The sequence below is a fragment of the Heterodontus francisci genome, chromosome 22 (genome assembly GCF_036365525.1).
Source record: "Heterodontus francisci isolate sHetFra1 chromosome 22, sHetFra1.hap1, whole genome shotgun sequence".
NCBI lineage: Eukaryota > Metazoa > Chordata > Chondrichthyes > Heterodontiformes > Heterodontidae > Heterodontus > Heterodontus francisci.
Genome location: NC_090392.1, coordinates 25,849,887 through 25,869,113, shown reverse-complemented (window position 1 = coordinate 25,869,113; position 19,227 = coordinate 25,849,887).

Sequence of the window (19,227 nt, the reverse complement as noted above, 5' to 3'; positions counted from 1 at the left end):
GAGAGCTTCAGAGAGTTTCAGAGAGTGTCAGAAAATTTCAGATAGTGTCAGAGAGTTTCAGAGATTGTCACAGAGTGCCAGAGAGTTTCAGAGAGATTCAGAGAGTGTCAGAGAGTATCAGAGAGTGTCAGAGAGAGTCAAAGAGTGTCAGAGAGTGTCCGAGAGATTCAAAAAGTGTCAGATAGTGTCAGAGAGTTTCAGAAAGTGTCAGAGAGTGTCGGAGAGTGTCTGAGAGTGTCTGAGAGTGTCAGAGAGTGTCAGAGAGTGTCACAGAGTGTCAGAAAATTTCACAGAGTTTCAGCGAGTGTCAAAGAGTTACAGAGAGATTCAGACAGTGTCTGAGAGTGTCAGAATGTGTCTGCGAGTATCAGAGAGTGTCAGAGAGCGTCAGAGAGTGTCAGAGACTGTCAGAGAGTGTCGACGAGTTTCAGAAAGAGTCAGAGAGTGTCAGAGTGTGTCGGAGTGTTTCTGAGTGTGTCAGAGAGTTTCTGAGAGTGTCACAGAGTGTCAGAGAGTGTCAGAATGTGTCAGCGAGTATCAGAGAATGTCAGGGAGAGTCAGAGAGTGTCAGAGAGTGTCAGAGAATTTCAGAGAGTGTCAGAGAGTGTCAGAGATTGTCTGAGAGATGCAGAGAGTGTCAGAGAGTGTCAGAGAGTTTAAGAGAGTTTCAGAGATTGTCAGAGAGTGTCAGAGAGTGTCAGAGAGTTTCAGAGAGTTTCTGAGTGTTTCTGAGAGTGTCAGAGAGTTTCAGAAATTTTCAGAGAGCTTCAGAGAGTTTCAGAGAGTGTCAGAGAGTTTCTGAGAGTTTCTGAGTGTGTCGGAGTGTGTCTGAGAGTGTCAGAGATTTTCTGAGAGTGTCAGCGAGTATCAGAGAGTGTCAGAGAGAGTCAGAGAGTGTTGAAGAGTTTCAGAGAGATTCAGACAGTGTCGAAGAGTTTCAGAGAGCTTCAGAGAGTTTCAGAGAGTGTCAGAAAATTTCAGATAGTGTCAGAGAATTTCAGAGAGTGTCACAGAGCGTCAGAGAGTGTCAGAGAGCTTCCTGGAGTGTCAGAGAGCGTCAGAGATTGTCAGACAGTTTCAGAGAGTTTCAGAGAGTGTCAGAGAGTTTCAGAGAGAGTCAGACAGTGTCTGAGAGTGTCAAAGAGTGTCAAAGAGTTTCAGAGAGTGTCAGAGAGTTTCAGAGAGTGTCAGAGAGTTTCAGAGACTTTCTGAGAGTTTCAGAGAGTGCCAGAGAGTTTCTGAGAGTTTCTGAGTGTGTCGGAGTGTGTCTGAGAGCGTCAGAGTGTTTCTGAGAGTGTCACAGAGTGTCAGAGAGTTTCAGAGATTTTCAGAGAGTTTCAGAGATGTTCAGAGAGTGTCAGAGAGTGTCAGAAAGTTTCAGAGAGAGTCAGAGAGTGTCAGGGAGTTACAGAGAAATTCAGAGATTGTCAGAGATTGTCAGAGAGTGTCAGAGAGTGTCACAGAGTGTCAGAGAGTTTCAGAGAGATTCAGAGAGTGTCAGAGAGTGTCAGAGAGTGTCTGAGAGTGTCACAGAGTTGCAGAGTGTGTCAGAGAGTTTCTGAGAGTTTCATAAAGTGTCAGATAGTGTCAGAGAGTTTCAGAAAGAGTCAGAGAGTGTCAGAGAGTGTCTGAGAGTGTCAGAGAGTGTCAGAGGGTCTGAGAGAGTGTCACAGAGTTTCAGAGAGAGTCAGAGAGTGCCAGAAAGTTTCAGAGAGTGTCGCAGAGTGCCAGTGAGCTTCAGAGATATTCAGAGAGTGTCAGAGAGCTTCAGAGAGTTTCAGAGATTTTCAGAGATCTTCAGAGAGAGTCAGAGAGCTTCAGAGAGTTTCAGAGAGTGTCAGAGAGTGTCAGTGAGAGTCAGAGAGTTTCTGAGAGTGTCAGAGAATGTCAGAGAGTCTCAGAGAGTTTCAGAAAGTGTCAGAGAGTGTCAGAGAGTTTCAGAAAATTTCTGAGCGTGTCAGAGAGTCCCAGAGAGTTTCTGAGAGTTTCTGAGTGTGTCGGAGTGTGTCTGAGAGTGTCAGAGATTTTCTGAGAGTGTCAGCGAGTATCAGAGAGTGTCAGAGAGAGTCAGAGAGTGTTGAAGAGTTTCAGAGAGATTCAGACAGTGTCGAAGAGTTTCAGAGAGCTTCAGAGAGTTTCAGAGAGTGTCAGAAAATTTCAGATAGTGTCAGAGAATTTCAGAGAGTGTCACAGAGCGTCAGAGAGTGTCAGAGAGCTTCCTGGAGTGTCAGAGAGCGTCAGAGATTGTCAGACAGTTTCAGAGAGTTTCAGAGAGTGTCAGAGAGTTTCAGAGAGAGTCAGACAGTGTCTGAGAGTGTCAAAGAGTGTCAAAGAGTTTCAGAGAGTGTCAGAGAGTTTCAGAGAGTGTCAGAGAGTTTCAGAGACTTTCTGAGAGTTTCAGAGAGTGCCAGAGAGTTTCTGAGAGTTTCTGAGTGTGTCGGAGTGTGTCTGAGAGCGTCAGAGTGTTTCTGAGAGTGTCACAGAGTGTCAGAGAGTTTCAGAGATTTTCAGAGAGTTTCAGAGATGTTCAGAGAGTGTCAGAGAGTGTCAGAAAGTTTCAGAGAGAGTCAGAGAGTGTCAGGGAGTTACAGAGAAATTCAGAGATTGTCAGAGATTGTCAGAGAGTGTCAGAGAGTGTCACAGAGTGTCAGAGAGTTTCAGAGAGATTCAGAGAGTGTCAGAGAGTGTCAGAGAGTGTCTGAGAGTGTCACAGAGTTGCAGAGTGTGTCAGAGAGTTTCTGAGAGTTTCATAAAGTGTCAGATAGTGTCAGAGAGTTTCAGAAAGAGTCAGAGAGTGTCAGAGAGTGTCTGAGAGTGTCAGAGAGTGTCAGAGGGTCTGAGAGAGTGTCACAGAGTTTCAGAGAGAGTCAGAGAGTGCCAGAAAGTTTCAGAGAGTGTCGCAGAGTGCCAGTGAGCTTCAGAGATATTCAGAGAGTGTCAGAGAGCTTCAGAGAGTTTCAGAGATTTTCAGAGATCTTCAGAGAGAGTCAGAGAGCTTCAGAGAGTTTCAGAGAGTGTCAGAGAGTGTCAGTGAGAGTCAGAGAGTTTCTGAGAGTGTCAGAGAATGTCAGAGAGTCTCAGAGAGTTTCAGAAAGTGTCAGAGAGTGTCAGAGAGTTTCAGAAAATTTCTGAGCGTGTCAGAGAGTCCCAGAGAGTTTCTGAGAGTTTCTGAGTGTGTCGGAGTGTGTCTGAGAGTGTCAGAGATTTTCTGAGAGTGTCAGCGAGTATCAGAGAGTGTCAGAGAGAGTCAGAGAGTGTTGAAGAGTTTCAGAGAGATTCAGACAGTGTCGAAGAGTTTCAGAGAGAGTCAGAGAGTGTCAGAGAGTGTCGGAGAGTATCAGAGAGTGCCAGAGAGAGTCAGAGTCAGAGAGTGTCAGAAAGATTCAGAAAGCGTCAGAGAGTGTCAGAGAGTTTCAGAAAGTGTCAGAGAGTGTCACAGAGTGTCAGAGAGTTTCAGAGAGTTTCTGAGAGTTTCTGAGAGTGTCCGAGAGTTTCAGAAAGTTTCAGAGAGCTTCAGAGAGTTTCAGAGAGTGTCAGAAAATTTCAGATAGTGTCAGAGAGTTTCAGAGATTGTCACAGAGTGCCAGAGAGTTTCAGAGAGATTCAGAGAGTGTCAGAGAGTATCAGAGAGTGTCAGAGAGAGTCAAAGAGTGTCAGAGAGTGTCCGAGAGATTCAAAAAGTGTCAGATAGTGTCAGAGAGTTTCAGAAAGTGTCAGAGAGTGTCGGAGAGTGTCTGAGAGTGTCTGAGAGTGTCAGAGAGTGTCAGAGAGTGTCAGAAAATTTCACAGAGTTTCAGCGAGTGTCAAAGAGTTACAGAGAGATTCAGACAGTGTCTGAGAGTGTCAGAATGTGTCTGCGAGTATCAGAGAGTGTCAGAGAGCGTCAGAGAGTGTCAGAGACTGTCAGAGAGTGTCGACGAGTTTCAGAGAGAGTCAGAGAGTGTCAGAGTGTGTCGGAGTGTTTCTGAGTGTGTCAGAGAGTTTCTGAGAGTGTCACAGAGTGTCAGAGAGTGTCAGAATGTGTCAGCGAGTATCAGAGAATGTCAGGGAGAGTCAGAGAGTGTCAGAGAGTGTCAGAGAATTTCAGAGAGTGTCAGAGATTGTCTGAGAGATGCAGAGAGTGTCAGAGAGTGTCAGAGAGTTTCAGTAAGTGTCAGAGGGTTTCTGAGAGTTTGTGAGTTTGTCAGAGAGTGTCAGAGACTGTCAGCGAATTTCAGAGAGTGTCACAGAGTTTCAGAGAGTTTCAGAGAGTGTCAGAGAGTGTCAGAGAGTGTCAGAGAGTTTCAGAGAGTTTCTGAGTGTTTCTGAGAGTGTCAGAGAGTTTCAGAAATTTTCAGAGAGCTTCAGAGAGTTTCAGAGAGTGTCAGAAAATTTCAGATAGTGTCAGAGAGTTTCAGAGGGTGTCACAGAGTGCCTGAGAGTGTCAGAGAGTATTAGAGAGTGTCAGAGAGAGTCAGAGAGTGTCAGAGAGTGTCCGAGAGATTGAAAAAGTGTCAGATAGCGTCAGAGAGTTTCAGAAAGTGTCAGAGAGAGTCGGAGTGTGTCTGAGAGTGTCAGAGAGTGTCAGAGAGTTACAGAGAGATTCAGACAGTGTCTGAGAGTGTCAGAATGTGTCTGCGAGTATCAGAGAGTGTCAGAGAGAGTCAGAGAGTGTCAGAGTGTGTCGGAGTGTGTCTGAGAGTGTCAGAGAGTTTCTGAGAGTGTCAGAATGTGTCAGCGAGTATCAGAGATTGTCTGAGAGATTCAGAGAGTGTCAGAGAGTGTCAGAGAGTTTCAGTGAGTGTCAGAGAGTTTCTGAGAGTTTGTGAGTTTTTCAGAGTGTCAGAGATTGTCAGCGAATGTCAGAGAGTGTCACAGAGTTTCAGAGAGTTTCAGAGAGTTTCAGAGAGTGTCAGAGAATTTCAGAGAGTGTCACAGTGTGTCAGAGAGTGTCAGAGAGTGTCAGAGAGTTTCAGAGAGTTTCTGTGTGTTTCTGAGAGTGTCAGAGAGTTTCAGAAAGTTTCAGAGAGCTTCAGAGAGTTTCAGAGAGTGTCAGAAAATTTCACATAGTGTCAGAGAGTTTCAGAGAGTGTCACAGAGTGTCACAGAGTGCCAGAGAGTTTCAGAGAGATTCAGAGAGTGTCATAGAGTATCAGAGAGTGTCAGAGAGAGTCAGAGAGTGTCAGAGAGTGTCCGAGAGATTCAGAAAGTGTCAGATAGTGTCAGAGAGTTTCAGAAAGTGTCAGAGAGTGTCAGAGAGTGTCAGAGAGTGTCTGAGAGTGTCAGAGAGTGTCAGAGAGTGTCACAGAGTGTCAGAGAGTGTCGAAGAGTTTCAGAGAGATTCAGACAGTGTCTGAGAGTGTCAAAGAGTTTCAGAGAGGGTCAGAGACTGTCAGAGAGTGTCTGAGAGTTACAGCGAGTGTCAGAGATTGTCAGATAGTTTCAGAGAGTGTCTGAGAGTGTCAGAGACTGTCAGAGAGTGTCTGAGAGATACAGCGAGTGTCAGAGAGTGTCAGATAGTTTCAGAGTGTCAGAGAGTTTCAGAGAGTGTCAGAGAGTTTCAGTGAGTGTCAGAGAGTGTCAGAAATTTTCAGAGAGTGTCTGAGAGTGTCAGAGACTGTCAGAGAGTGTCTGAGAGATACAGCGAGTGTCAGAGAGTGTCAGCGAGTATCAGAGAGTGTCAGAGAGACTCAGAGAGTGTCAGAGAGTGTCAGAGAGTTTCAGTGAGTGTCAGAGAGTCTCCGAAATTTTCAGAGAGTGTCAGCGAGTGTCAGAGATTGTCTGAGAGATTCAGAGAGTGTCTGAGAGTGTCAGAGAGTTTCAGTGTCAGAGAGTTTCTGAGAGTTTGTGAGTTTGTCAGAGAGTGTCAGAGATTGTCAGCGAATGTCAGAGAGTTTCAGAGAGTTTCTGAGTGTTTCTGAGAGTGTCAGAGAGTTTCAGAAAGTTTCAGAGAGCTTCAGAGAGTTTCAGAGAGTTTCAGAGAGTGTCAGAGAATTTCAGAGAGTGTCACAGAGTGTCAGAGAGATTCAGAGAGATTCAGAGAGAGTCAGAGAGTTTCAGAGAGTGTCAGAAAATGTCAGATCGTGTCAGCGAGTTTCAGAGAGTGTCACAGAGTGCCAGAGAGTTTCAGAGAGATTCAGAGAGTGTCAGAGAGCATCAAAGAGTGTCAGAGAGAGTCAGAGAGTGTCCGAGAGTGTCCAAGAGATTCAAAAAGTGTCAGATAGTGTCAGAGAGTTTCAGAAAGTGTCAGAGAGTGTCGGAGAGTGTCTGAGAGTGTCAGAGAGTGTCAGAGAGTGTCAGAGAGTGTCACAGAGTGTCAGAAAGTTTCAGAGAGTTTCAGAGAGTGTCAGAGAGTTACAGAGAGATTCAGACAGTGTCTGAAAGTGTCAGAATGTGTCTGCGAGTATCAGAGAGTGTTAGAGAGAGTCAGAGAGTGTCAGAGACTGTCAGTGAGTGTCAGAGACTGTCGAAGAGTTTCAGAGAGAGTCAGAGAGTGTCAGAGTGTGTCGGAGTGTGTCTGAGAGTGTCAGAGAGTTTCTGAGAGTGTCACAGAGTGTCAGAGAGTGTCAGAATGTGTCAGCGAGTATCAGAGAGTGTCACAGAGAGTCAGAGAGTGTCAGAGAGTGTCAGAAATTTTCAGAGAGTGTCAGAGAGTGTCAGAGATTGTCTGAGAGATTCAGAGAGTGTCAGAGAGTGTCAGAGAATTTCAGTGAGTGTCAGAGAGTTTCTGAGAGTTTGTGAGTTTGTCAGAGAGTGTCAGAGATTGTCAGCGAATTTCAGAGTTTGTCACAGAGTTTCAGAGAGTTTCAGAGAGTGTCAGAGAATTTCAGAGAGTGTCACAGAGTGTCAGAGAGTGTCAGAGAGTGTCAGAGAGTTACAGAGAGTTTCTGAGAGTGTCAGAGAGTTTCAGAAAGTTTCAGAGAAATTCAGAGAGTTTCAGAGTGTGTCAGAAAATTTCAGATATTGTCAGAGAGTTTCAGGGAGTGTCACAGAGTGCCAGAGAGTTTCAGAGAGATTCAGAGAGTGTCAGAGAGTATCAGAGAGTGTCAGAGAGAGTCAGAGAGTGTCAGATAGTGTCAGAGAGTTTCAGAAAGTGTCAGAGAGTGTCAGAGAGTGTCTGAGAGTGTCAGAGAGTGTCAGAGAGTGTCACAGAGTGTCAGAGAGTGTCAGAGAGTTTCAGAGAGTGTCAGAGACTGTCAGAGTGTCTGAGAGATACAGCGAGTGTCAGAGAGTGTCAGATAGTTTCAGAGAGTGTCAGAGAGTTTCAGAGAGTGTCTGAGAGTGTCTGAGAGTGTCAGAGACTGTCAGAGAGTGGCTGAGAGATACAGCGAGTGTCAGAGAGTGTCAGAGAGTTTCAGAGAGTGTCAGAGATTGTCAGAATGTGTCAGCGAGTATCAGAGAGTGTCAGAGAGAGTCAGAGAGTGTCAGAGAGTGTCGAAGAGTTTCAGAGAGAGTCAGAGAGTGTCGGAGAGTATCAGAGAGGGCCAGAGAGAGTCAGAGAGTGGCAGAGAGTGTCAGAGAGTGTCAGAAAGATTCATAAAGTGTCAGAGAGTGTCAGAGAGTTTCAGAAAGTGTCAGAGAGTGTCTGAGAGATACAGCGAGTGTCAGAGAGTGTCAGATAGTTTCAAAGAAGGTCAGAGAATTTCAGAGAGTGTCTGAGAGTGTCAGAGACTGTCAGCGAATGTCTGAGAGATGCAGCGAGTGTCAGAGAGTGTCAGATAGTTTCAGAGAGTGTCAGAGAGTTACAGAGAGTGTCAGAGAGTGTCAGAATGTGTCAGCGAGTATCAGAGAGTGTCAGAGAGAGTCAGAGAGTGTCAGAGAGTGTCGAAGAGTTTCAGAGAGAGTCAGAGAGTGTCGGAGAGTATCAGAGAGGGCCAGAGAGAGTCAGAGAGTGTCAGAGAGTGTCAGAGAGTGGCAGAGAGTGTCAGAGAGTGTCGAAGAGTTTCAGAGAGAGTCAGAGAGTGTCGGAGAGTATCAGAGAGGGCCAGAGAGAGTCAGAGAGTGGCAGAGAGTGTCAGAGAGTGTCAGAAAGATTCATAAAGTGTCAGAGAGTGTCAGAGAGTTTCAGAAAGTGTCAGAGAGTGTCTGAGAGATACAGCGAGTGTCAGAGGGTGTCAGATAGTTTCAGAGAAGGTCAGAGAGTTTCAGAGAGTGTCTGAGAGTGTCAGAGACTGTCAGCGAATGTCTGAGAGATGCAGCGAGTGTCAGAGAGTGTCAGATAGTTTCAAAGAGTGTCAGAGAGTTACAGAGAGTGTCAGAGATTGTCAGAATGTGTCAGCGAGTATCAGAGAGTGTCAGAGAGAGTCAGAGAGTGTCAGAGAGTGTCGAAGAGTTTCAGAGAGAGTCAGAGAGTGTCGGAGAGTATCAGAGAGGGCCAGAGAGAGTCAGAGAGTGGCAGAGAGTTTCAGAAAGTGTCAGAGAGTGTCTGAGAGTGTCTGAGAGTGTCAGAGAGTGTCACAGAGTGTTGAAGAGTTTCAGAGAGATTCAGACAGTGTCTGAGAGTGTCAGAGAGTTTCAGAGAGTGTCAGAGACTTTCAGAGAGTGTCTGAGAGATACAGCGAGTGTCAGAGAGTGTCAGATAGTTTCAGAGAGTGTCAGAGAGTGTCAGAGAGTTTCAGAGAGTGTCTGAGAGTGTCAGAGACTGTCAGAGAGTGTCTGAGAGATACAGCGAGTGTCAGAGAGTGTCAGATAGTTTCAGAGAGTGTCAGTGAGTTTCAGAGAGTGTCAGAGAGTGTCAGAATGTGTCAGCGAGTATCAGAGAGTGTCAGAGAGAGTCAGAGAGTGTCAGAGAGTGGCGAAGAGTTTCAGAGAGAGTCAGAGAGTGTCGGAGAGTATCAGAGAGGGCCAGAGAGAGTCAGAGAGTGGCAGAGAGTGTCAGAAAGATTCATAAAGTGTCAGAGAGTGTCAGAGAGTTTCAGTAAGTGTCAGAGAGCGCCAGAGAGCTTCAAGGAGCTTCAGAGAGTGTCAGAGATTGTCAGCGAATTTCAGAGAGTGTCACAGAGTGTCAGAGAGTGTCAGAGAGTGTCAGCGAGTGTCAGAGAATTTCGGAGAGTGTCAGAGAGTTTGAGAAAGTTTCAGAGAGCTTCAGAGAGTTTCAGAGAGTGTCAGAAAATTTCAGATAGTGTCAGAGAATTTCAGAGAGTGTCACAGAGCGTCAGAGAGTTTCAGAGAGCTTCCTGGAGTGTCAGAGAGTGTCAGAGATTGTCAGACAGTTTCAGAGAGTTTCAGAGAGTGTCAGAGAGTTTCAGAGAGAGTCAGACAGTGTCTGAGAGTGTCAAAGAGTGTCAAAGAGTTTCAGAGAGTGTCAGAGAGTTTCAGAGAGTGTCAGAGAGTTTCAGAGACTTTCTGAGAGTTTCAGAGAGTGCCAGAGAGTTTCTGAGAGTTTCTGAGTGTGTCGGAGTGTGTCTGAGAGCGTCAGAGTGTTTCTGAGAGTGTCACAGAGTGTCAGAGAGTTTCAGAGATTTTCAGAGAGTTTCAGAGATGTTCAGAGAGTGTCAGAGAGTGTCAGAGACAGTCAGCGAATGTCTGAGAGATGCAGCGAGTGTCAGAGAGTGTCAGATAGTTTCAGAGAGTGTCAGAGAGTTACAGAGAGTGTCAGAGAGTGTCAGAATGTGTCAGCGAGTATCAGAGAGTGTCAGAGAGAGTCAGAGAGTGTCAGAGATTGTCGAAGAGTTTCAGAGAGAGTCAGTGAGTGTCGGAGAGTATCAGAGAGGGCCAGAGAGAGTCAGAGAGTGTCAGAGAGTGTCAGAGAGTGGCAGAGAGTGTCAGAGAGTGTCGAAGAGTTCCAGAGAGAGTCAGAGAATGTCGGAGAGTATCAGAGAGGGCCAGAGAGAGTCAGAGAGTGGCAGAGAGTGTCAGAGAGTGTCAGAAAGATTCATAAAGTGTCAGAGAGTGTCAGAGAGTTTCAGAAAGTGTCAGAGAGTGTCTGAGAGATACAGCGAGTGTCAGAGAGTGTCAGATAGTTTCAGAGAAGGTCAGAGAGTTTCAGAGAGTGTCTGAGAGTGTCAGAGACTGTCAGCGAATGTCTGAGAGATGCAGCGAGTGTCAGAGAGTGTCAGATAGTTTCAGAGAGTGTCAGAGAGTTACAGAGAGTGTCAGAGAGTGTCAGAATGTGTCAGCGAGTATCAGAGAGTGTCAGAGAGAGTCAGAGAGTGTCAGAGAGTGTCGAAGAGTTTCAGAGAGAGTCAGAGAGTGTCGGAGAGTATCAGAGAGGGCCAGAGAGAGTCAGAGAGTGGCAGAGAGTTTCAGAAAGTGTCAGAGAGTGTCTGAGAGTGTCTGAGAGTGTCAGAGAGTGTCAGAGAGTGTCACAGAGTGTTGAAGAGTTTCAGAGAGATTCAGACAGTGTCTGAGAGTGTCAGAGAGTTTCAGAGAGTGTCAGAGACTTTCAGAGAGTGTCTGAGAGATACAGCGAGTGTCAGAGAGTGTCAGATAGTTTCAGAGAGTGTCAGAGAGTGTCAGAGAGTTTCAGAGAGTGTCTGAGAGTGTCAGAGACTGTCAGAGAGTGTCTGAGAGATACAGCGAGTGTCAGAGAGTGTCAGATAGTTTCAGAGAGTGTCAGTGAGTTTCATAGAGTGTCAGAGAGTGTCAGAATGTGTCAGCGAGTATCAGAGAGTGTCAGAGAGAGTCAGAGAGTGTCAGAGAGTGGCGAAGAGTTTCAGAGAGAGTCAGAGAGTGTCGGAGAGTATCAGAGAGGGCCAGAGAGAGTCAGAGAGTGGCAGAGAGTGTCAGAAAGATTCATAAAGTGTCAGAGAGTGTCAGAGAGTTTCAGTAAGTGTCAGAGAGTGCCAGAGAGCTTCAAGGAGCTTCAGAGAGTGTCAGAGATTGTCAGCGAATTTCAGAGAGTGTCACAGAGTGTCAGAGAGTGTCAGAGAGTGTCAGAGAATTTCGGAGAGTGTCAGAGAGTTTGAGAAAGTTTCAGAGAGCTTCAGAGAGTTTCAGAGAGTGTCAGAAAATTTCAGATAGTGTCAGAGAATTTCAGAGAGTGTCACAGAGCGTCAGAGAGTTTCAGAGAGCTTCCTGGAGTGTCAGAGAGTGTCAGAGATTGTCAGACAGTTTCAGAGAGTTTCAGAGAGTGTCAGAGAGTTTCAGAGAGAGTCAGACAGTGTCTGAGAGTGTCAAAGAGTGTCAAAGAGTTTCAGAGAGTGTCAGAGAGTTTCAGAGAGTGTCAGAGAGTTTCAGAGACTTTCTGAGAGTTTCAGAGAGTGCCAGAGAGTTTCAGAGATTTTCAGAGAGTTTCAGAGATGTTCAGAGAGTGTCAGAGAGTGTCAGAAAGTTTCAGAGAGAGTCAGAGAGTGTCAGGGAGTTACAGAGAAATTCAGAGAGTGTCAGAGATTGTCAGAGAGTGTCAGAAATTGTCACAGAGCGTCAGAGAGTTTCAGAGAGATTCAGAGAGTGTCAGAGAGTGTCAGAGAGTGTCTGAGCGCGTCACAGAGTTGCAGAGTGTGTCAGAGAGTTTCTGAGAGTTTCATAAAGTGTCAGATAGTGTCAGAGAGTTTCAGAAAGAGTCAGAGAGTGTCAGAGAGTGTCTGAGAGTGTCAGAGAGTGTCAGAGGGTCTGAGAGAGTGTCACAGAGTTTCAGAGAGAGTCAGAGAGTGCCAGAAAGTTTCAGAGAGTGTCGCAGAGTGCCAGTGAGCTTCAGAGATATTCAGAGAGTGTCAGAGAGCTTCAGAGAGTTTCAGAGATTTTCAGAGATCTTCAGAGAGAGTCAGAGAGCTTCAGAGAGTTTCAGAGAGTGTCAGAGAGTGTCAGTGAGAGTCAGAGAGTTTCTGAGAGTGTCAGAGAGTCTCAGAGAGTTTCAGAAAGTGTCAGAGAGTGTCAGAGAGTTTCAGAAACATTCTGAGCGTGTCAGAGAGTTTCTGAGAGTTTCTGAGTGTGTCGGAGTGTGTCTGAGAGTGTCAGAGAGTTTCTGAGAGTGTCAGCGAGTATCAGAGAGTGTCACAGAGTGCCAGAGAATTTCAGAGAGATTCAGAGAGTGTCAGAGAGTATCAGAGAGTGTCAGAGAGAGAAAGAGTGTGTCAGAGAGTGTCCGAGAGATTCAGAAAGTGTCAGATAGTGTCAGAGAGTTTCAGAAAGTGTCAGAGAGTGTCTGAGAGTGTCAGAGAGTGTCAGAGAGTGTCACAGAGTGTCAGAGAGTGTCGAAGCGTTTCAGAGAGATTCAGACAGTGTCTGAGAGTGTCAGAGAGTTTCAGAGAGTGTCAGAGACTGTCAGAGAGTGTCTGAGAGATACAGCGAGTGTCAGAGAGTGTCAGATAGTTTCAGAGAGTGTCAGAGAGTTTCAGAGAGTGTCTGAGAGTGTCTGAGAGTGTCAGAGAGTTTCAGATAGTGTCTGAGAGATACAGCGGGTGTCAGAGAGTGTCAGATAGTTTCAGAGAGTGTCAGAGAGTTTCAGAGAGTGTCAGAGATTGTCAGAATGTGTCAGCGAGTATCAGAGAGTGTCAGAAAGAGTCAGAGAGTGTCAGAGAGTGTCGAAGAGTTTCAGAGAGAGTCAGAGAGTGTCGGAGAGTATCAGAGAGGGCCAGAGAGAGTCAGAGAGTTGCAGAGAGTGTCAGAGAGTGTCAGAAAGATTCATAAAGTGTCAGAGAGTGTCAGAGAGTTTCAGAAAGTGTCAGAGATTGTCTGAGACTGTCGGAGAGTGTCTGAGAGATGGAGCGAGTGTCAGAGAGTGTCAGATAGTTTCAGAGAGTGTCAGAGAGTTACAGAGAGTGTCAGAGAGTGTCAGAATGTGTCAGCGAGTATCAGAGAGTGTCAGAGAGAGTCAGAGAGTGTCAGAGAGTGTCGAAGAGTTTCAGAGAGAGTCAGAGAGTGTCGGAGAGTATCAGAGAGGGCCAGAGAGAGTCAGAGAGTGGCAGAGAGTTTCAGAAAGTGTCAGAGAGTGTCAGAGAGTGTCTGAGAGTGTCAGAGAGTGTCAGAGATTGTCACAGAGTGTCAGAGAGTGTTGAAGAGTTTCAGAGAGATTCAGACAGTGTCTGAGAGTGTCAGAGAGTTTCAGAGCGTGTCAGAGACTTTCAGAGAGTGTCTGAGAGATAAAGCGAGTGTCAGAGAGTGTCAGATAGTTTCAGAGAGTGTCAGAGAGTGTCAGAGAGTTTCAGAGAGTGTCTGAGAGTGTCAGAGACTGTCAGAGTGTGTCTGAGAGATACAGCGAGTGTCAGAGAGTGTCAGATAGTTTCAGAGAGTGTCAGTGAGTTTCATAGAGTGTCAGAGAGTGTCAGAATGTGTCAGCGAGTATCAGAGAGTGTCAGAGAGAGTCAGAGAGTGTCAGAGAGTGGCGAAGAGTTTCAGAGAGTGGCAGAGAGTGGCAGAGAGTGTCAGAAAGATTCATAAAGTGTCAGAGAGTGTCAGAGAGTTTCAGTAAGTGTCAGAGAGTGTCAGAGAGTGTCTGAGAGTGTCAGAGAGTGTCAGAGAGTGTCTGAGAGTGTCAGAGAGTGTCAGAGAGTTTCAGAGAGTTTCAGAGATTGCCAGAGAGCTTCAAGGAGTTTCAGAGAGTGTCAGAGAGTGTCAGAGAGTTTCAGAGAGTGTCAGAGACTGTCAGAGACTGTCTGAGAGATACAGCGAGTGTTAGAGAGTGTCAGATAGTTTCAGGGACTGTCAGAGAGTTTCAGAGAGTGTCTGAGAGTGTCAGAGAGTGTCAGAGAGTTTCGGAGAGATTGTGAGTTTGTCAGAGAGTGTCAGAGATTGTCAGCGAATTTCAGAGAGTGTCACAGAGTGTCAGAGAGTGTCAGAGAGTTTCAGAGAGTGTCAGAGAATTTCGGAGAGTGTCAGAGAGTTTGAGAAAGTTTCAGAGAGCTTCAGAGAGTTTCAGAGAGTGTCAGAGAATTTCAGAGAGTGTCACAGAGCGTCAGAGAGTTTCAGAGAGCTTCCTGGAGTGTCAGAGAGTGTCAAAGATTGTCAGACAGTTTCAGAGAGTTTCAGAGAGTGTCAGAGAGTTTCAGAGAGAGTCAGACAGTGTCTGAGAGTGTCAAAGAGTGTCAAAGAGTTTCAGAGAGTGTCAGAGAGTTTCAGAGAGTGTCAGAGAGTTTCAGAGACTTTCTGAGAGTTTCAGAGAGTGCCAGAGAGTTTCTGAGAGTTTCTGAGTGTGTCGGAGTGTGTCTGAGAGCTTCAGAGTGTTTCTGAGAGTGTCACAGAGTGTCACAGAGTTTCAGAGATTTTCAGAGAGTTTCAGAGAAGTTCAGAGAGTGTCAGAGAGTGTCAGAAAGTTTCAGAGAGAGTCAGAGAGTGTCAGAGAGTGTCAGAGAGTGTCTGAGAGTGTCTGAGAGTGTCACAGAGTTGCAGAGTGTGTCAGAGAGTTTCTGAGAGTTTCATAAAGTGTCAGATAGTGTCAGAGAGTTTCAGAAAGAGTCAGAGAGTGTCAGAGAGTGTCTGAGAGTGTCAGAGAGTGTCAGAGGGTCTGAGAGAGTGTCACAGAGTTTCAGAGAGAGTCAGAGAGTGCCAGAAAGTTTCAGAGAGTGTCGCAGAGTGCCAGTGAGCTTCAGAGATATTCAGAGAGTGTCAGAGAGCTTCAGAGAGTTTCAGAGATTTTCAGAGATCTTCAGAGAGAGTCAGAGAGCGTCAGAGAGTTTCAGAGAGTGTCAGAGAGTGTCAGTGAGAGTCAGAGAGTTTCTGAGAGTGTCAGAGAGTGTCAGAGAGTCTCAGAGAGTTTCAGAAAGTGTCAGAGAGTGTCAGAGAGTTTCAGAAACCTTCTGAGCGTGTCAGAGAGTCCCAGAGAGTTTCTGAGAGTTTCTGAGTGTGTCGGAGTGTGTCTGAGAGTGTCAGAGAGTTTCTGAGAGTGTCAGCGAGTATCAGAGAGTGTCAGAGAGAGTCAGAGAGTGTCAGAGAGTGTCAGAGAGGGTCAGAGAGTGTCGAAGAGTTTCAGAGAGAGTCAGAGAGTGTCAGAGAGTGTCAGAGAATTTCAGAGAGTGTCACAGAGTGTCAGAGAGTGTCAGAGAGTGTCAGAGAGTTTCAGAGAGTTTCTGAGAGTGTCCGAGAGTTTCAGAAAGTTTCAGAGAACTTCAGAGAGTTTCAGAGAGTGTCAGAACATTTCAGATAGTGTCAGAGAGTGTCACAGAGTGCCAGAGAATTTCAGAGAGATTCAGAGAGTGTCAGAGAGTATCAGAGAGTGTCAGAGAGAGTCAGAGTGTGTCAGAGAGTGTCCGAGAGATTCAGAAAGTGTCAGATAGTGTCAGAGAGTTGCAGAAAGTGTCAGAGAGTGTCAGAGAGTGTCTGAGAGTGTCAGAGAGTGTCAGAGAGTGTCACAGAGTGTCAGAGAGTGTCGAAGAGTTTCAGAGAGATTCAGACAGTGTCTGAGAGGGTCAGAGAGTTTCAGAGAGTGTCAGAGACTGTCAGAGAGTGTCTGAGAGATACAACGAGTGTCAGAGAGTGTCAGATAGTTTCAGAGAGTGTCAGAGAGTTTCAGAGAGTGTCTGAGAGTGTCTGAGAGTGTCAGAGACTGTCAGAGAGTGTCCGAGAGATACAGCGGGTGTCAGAGAGTGTCAGATAGCTTCAGAGAGTGTCAGAGAGTTTCAGCGAGTATCAGAGAGTGTCAGAGAGAGTCAGAGAGTGTCAGAGAGTGTCGAAGAGTTTCAGAGAGAGTCAGAGAGTGTCGGAGAGTATCAGAGAGGGCCAGAGAGTGTCAGAGAGTGGCAGAGAGTGTCAGAGAGTGTCAGAAAGATTCATAAAGTGTCAGAGAATGTCAGAGAGTTTCTGAAAGTGTCAGAGATTGTCTGAGACTGTCAGAGAGTGTCTGAGAGATGCAGCGAGTGTCAGAGAGTGTCAGATAGTTTCAGAGAGTGTCAGAGAGTTACAGAGAGTGTCAGAGAGTGTCAGAATGTGTCAGCGAGTATCAGAGAGTGTCAGAGAGAGTCAGAGAGTGTCAGAGAGTGGCGAAGAGTTTCAGAGAGTGGCAGAGAGTGTCAGAGAGTGTCAGAAAGATTCATAAAGTGTCAGAGAGTGTCAGAGAGTTTCAGTAAGTGTCAGAGAGTGTCAGAGAGTGTCTGAGAGTGTCAGAGAGTGTCAGAGAGTTTCAGAGAGTTTCAGAGATTGCCAGAGAGCTTCAAGGAGTTTCAGAGAGTGTCAGAGAGTGTCAGAGAGTTTCAGAGAGTGTCATAGACTGTCAGAGACAGTCTGAGAGATACAGCGAGTGTTAGAGAGTGTCAGATAGTTTCAGGGACTGTCAGAGAGTTTCAGAGAGTGTCTGAGAGTGTCAGAGAGTGTCAGAGAGTTTCGGAGAGATTGTGAGTTTGTCAGAGAGTGTCAGAGATTGTCAGCGAATTTCAGAGAGTGTCACAGAGTGTCAGAGAGTGTCAGAGAGTTTCAGAGAGTGTCAGAGATTTTCGGAGAGTGTCAGAGAGTTTGAGAAAGTTTCAGAGATCTTCAGAGAGTTTCAGAGAGTGTCAGAGAATTTCAGAGAGTGTCACAGAGCGTCAGAGAGTTTCAGAGAGCTTCCTGGAGTGTCAGAGAGTGTCAAAGATTGTCAGACAGTTTCAGAGAGTTTCAGAGACTTTCTGAGAGTTTCAGAGAGTGCCAGAGAGTTTCTGAGAGTTTCTGAGTGTGTCGGAGTGTGTCTGAGAGCTTCAGAGTGTTTCTGAGAGTGTCACAGAGTGTCAGAGAGTTTCAGAGATTTTCAGAGAGTTTCAGAGAAGTTCAGAGAGTGTCAGAGAGTGTCAGAAAGTTTCAGAGAGAGTCAGAGAGTGTCAGGGAGTTACAGAGATATTCAGAGAGTTTCAGAGAGATTCAGAGAGTGTCAGAGAGTGTCAGAGAGTGTCTGAGAGTGTCTGAGAGTGTCACAGAGTTGCAGAGTGTGTCAGAGAGTTTCTGAGAGTTTCATAAAGTGTCAGATAGTGTCAGAGAGTTTCAGAAAGAGTCAGAGAGTGTCAGAGAGTGTCTGAGAGTGTCAGAGAGTGTCAGAGGGTCTGAGAGAGTGTCACAGAGTTTCAGAGAGAGTCAGAGAGTGCCAGAAAGTTTCAGAGAGTGTCGCAGAGTGCCAGTGAGCTTCAGAGATATTCAGAGAGTGTCAGAGAGCTTCAGAGAGTTTCAGAGATTTTCAGAGATCTTCAGAGAGAGTCAGAGAGCGTCAGAGAGTTTCAGAGAGTGTCAGAGAGTGTCAGTGAGAGTCAGAGAGTTTCTGAGAGTGTCAGAGAGTGTCAGAGAGTCTCAGAGAGTTTCAGAAAGTGTCAGAGAGTGTCAGAGAGTTTCAGAAACTTTCTGAGCGTGTCAGAGAGTCCCAGAGAGTTTCTGAGAGTTTCTGAGTGTGTCGGAGTGTGTCTGAGAGTGTCAGAGAGTTTCTGAGAGTGTCAGCGAGTATCAGAGAGTGTCAGAGAGGGTCAGAGAGTGTCGAAGAGTTTCAGAGAGAGTCAGAGAGCGTCAGAGAGTGTCAGAGAATTTCAGAGAGTGTCACAGAGTGTCAGAGAGTGTCAGAGAGTGTCAGAGAGTTTCAGAGAGTTTCTGAGAGTGTCCGAGAGTTTCAGAAAGTTTCAGAGAACTTCAGAGAGTTTCAGAGAGTGTCAGAACATTTCAGATAGTGTCAGAGAGTTTCAGAGAGTGTCACAGAGTGCCAGAGAATTTCAGAGAGATTCAGAGAGTGTCAGAGAGTATCAGAGAGTGTCAGAGAGAGTCAGAGTGTGTCAGAGAGTGTCCGAGAGATTCAGAAAGTGTCAGATAGTGTCAGAGAGTTGCAGAAAGTGTCAGAGAGTGTCAGAGAGTGTCTGAGAGTGTCAGAGAGTGTCAGAGAGTGTCACAGAGTGTCAGAGAGTGCCGAAGAGTTTCAGAGAGATTCAGAGAGTGTCAGAGAGTGTCAGAGAATTTCAGAGAGTGTCACAGAGTGTCAGAGAGTGTCAGAGAGTGTCAGAGAGTTTCAGAGAGTTTCTGAGAGTGTCCGAGAGTTTCAGAAAGTTTCAGAGAACTTCAGAGAGTTTCAGAGAGTGTCAGAACATTTCAGATAGTGTCAGAGAGTGTCACAGAGTGCCAGAGAATTTCAGAGAGATTCAGAGAGTGTCAGAGAGTATCAGAGAGTGTCAGAGAGAGTCAGAGTGTGTCAGAGAGTGTCCGAGAGATTCAGAAAGTGTCAGATAGTGTCAGAGAGTTGCAGAAAGTGTCAGAGAGTGTCAGAGAGTGTCTGAGAGTGTCAGAGAGTGTCAGAGAGTGTCACAGAGTGTCAGAGAGTGTCGAAGAGTTTCAGAGAGATTCAGACAGTGTCTGAGAGGGTCAGAGAGTTTCAGAGAGTGTCAGAGACTGTCAGAGAGTGTCTGAGAGATACAACGAGTGTCAGAGAGTGTCAGATAGTTTCAGAGAGTGTCAGAGAGTTTCAGAGAGTGTCTGAGAGTGTCTGAGAGTGTCAGAGACTGTCAGAGAGTGTCCGAGAGATACAGCGGGTGTCAGAGAGTGTCAGATAGCTTCAGAGAGTGTCAGAGAGTTTCAGCGAGTATCAGAGAGTGTCAGAGAGAGTCAGAGAGTGTCAGAGAGTGTCGAAGAGTTTCAGAGAGAGTCAGAGAGTGTCGGAGAGTATCAGAGAGGGCCAGAGAGTGTCAGAGAGTGGCAGAGAGTGTCAGAGAGTGTCAGAAAGATTCATAAAGTGTCAGAGAATGTCAGAGAGTTTCTGAAAGTGTCAGAGATTGTCTGAGACTGTCAGAGAGTGTCTGAGAGATGCAGCGAGTGTCAGAGAGTGTCAGATAGTTTCAGAGAGTGTCAGAGAGTTACAGAGAGTGTCAGAGAGTGTCAGAATGTGTCAGCGAGTATCAGAGAGTGTCAGAGAGAGTCAGAGAGTGTCAGAGAGTGGCGAAGAGTTTCAGAGAGTGGCAGAGAGTGTCAGAGAGTGTCAGAAAGATTCATAAAGTGTCAGAGAGTGTCAGAGAGTTTCAGTAAGTGTCAGAGAGTGTCAGAGAGTGTCTGAGAGTGTCAGAGAGTGTCAGAGAGTTTCAGAGAGTTTCAGAGATTGCCAGAGAGCTTCAAGGAGTTTCAGAGAGTGTCAGAGAGTGTCAGAGAGTTTCAGAGAGTGTCATAGACTGTCAGAGACAGTCTGAGAGATACAGCGAGTGTTAGAGAGTGTCAGATAGTTTCAGGGACTGTCAGAGAGTTTCAGAGAGTGTCTGAGAGTGTCAGAGAGTGTCAGAGAGTTTCGGAGAGATTGTGAGTTTGTCAGAGAGTGTCAGAGATTGTCAGCGAATTTCAGAGAGTGTCACAGAGTGTCAGAGAGTGTCAGAGAGTTTCAGAGAGTGTCAGAGATTTTCGGAGAGTGTCAGAGAGTTTGAGAAAGTTTCAGAGATCTTCAGAGAGTTTCAG